General features: G+C 49.8%; 1 pseudogene; it reads right to left on the reverse strand.

Moving 5' to 3' along the window:
• Positions 1–404: 404 nt before the first annotated feature.
• Positions 405–496, reverse strand: LOC113449784 (U6 spliceosomal RNA; annotated as a pseudogene).
• Positions 497–916: the final 420 nt, after the last annotated feature.

Genomic DNA, 916 nt, shown 5'->3' on the forward strand with positions numbered 1-916 from the left:
AAAGGAAACGCCACAGTCGAGCAAAGCCATCGGCTGGTGCGATGGGCGGCTTTGACTGAAAACTGGAAGGAAAATGGCCGCCTTGGGCAAAGCCCGTGTACTTAACCGCAGGGCAATGCAAACAGCCGTAATTGTGGTCCAGTTGCTGAGCGCACAACGTGCAGTTACAGGACCACAAGGGAGTGGGGGGGGGGGGCATGATGGTGAAAACTTCAAATCCGAGTCACACATTCCCCCCAGGTAGTTCTGCTGGAACTTCACTCAGCAAGAAGTCATAAGTCAAGGACTCCGTGAAATTGGCAGACATAAACATGCTAAATAAGTGAAGGTGTAAATAAATGCCCCAGAAGGCAGCTGAACCCAGTGGTCTGTCTCCGAGCTCAGGGCACATAATCGGGGTCTCCAATAGCAGGAGAAAACTTCCTTAAAAGAGAGTGGGCCATGCTAATCTTCTCTGTATCGTTCCAATTTTAGTATATGTGCTGCCGAAAAGTAAAATTAATAAAGTTTATTTAAAAAAAAAATAAAAAATAAAAGAGAGTGGGGATGGAGGTCAGGCTAGATGAACTTGGTGTCCCCCTCCAATTCTAGACGCTGCAAATACTCAAATTTCAGCACCACAGACCAGCATAAACTTGGAACAAAAGTGAAGAGGCAGCTGTGGCCAACAACTGATCGAGAAAGCAGCCTGGGAAAAGATGAAGGCAGGAAAAGAGGCCAGCATGACTGAATCAAAGCGTTAAGGACATCACCCGCACAGGAGGAGGCGCAGAAGAAGAGGTGAAGCCAGGAAAGAGCCACTGCTCCAAAGGGGCTGGGGAAGGATGCCCACCCCCACCGCAACTTTCTTCCATAGGATGCCTCCTCCCCGCCCAGGAGGAGGAGAATAGCGGGGCGAGTGACTGGCTGTCCAGAG

This window comes from Pseudonaja textilis, chromosome 18 (assembly GCF_049901715.1).
Source record: "Pseudonaja textilis isolate UNSWEBS1 chromosome 18, rPseTex1.2, whole genome shotgun sequence".
NCBI classification, from domain to species: domain Eukaryota; kingdom Metazoa; phylum Chordata; class Lepidosauria; order Squamata; family Elapidae; genus Pseudonaja; species Pseudonaja textilis.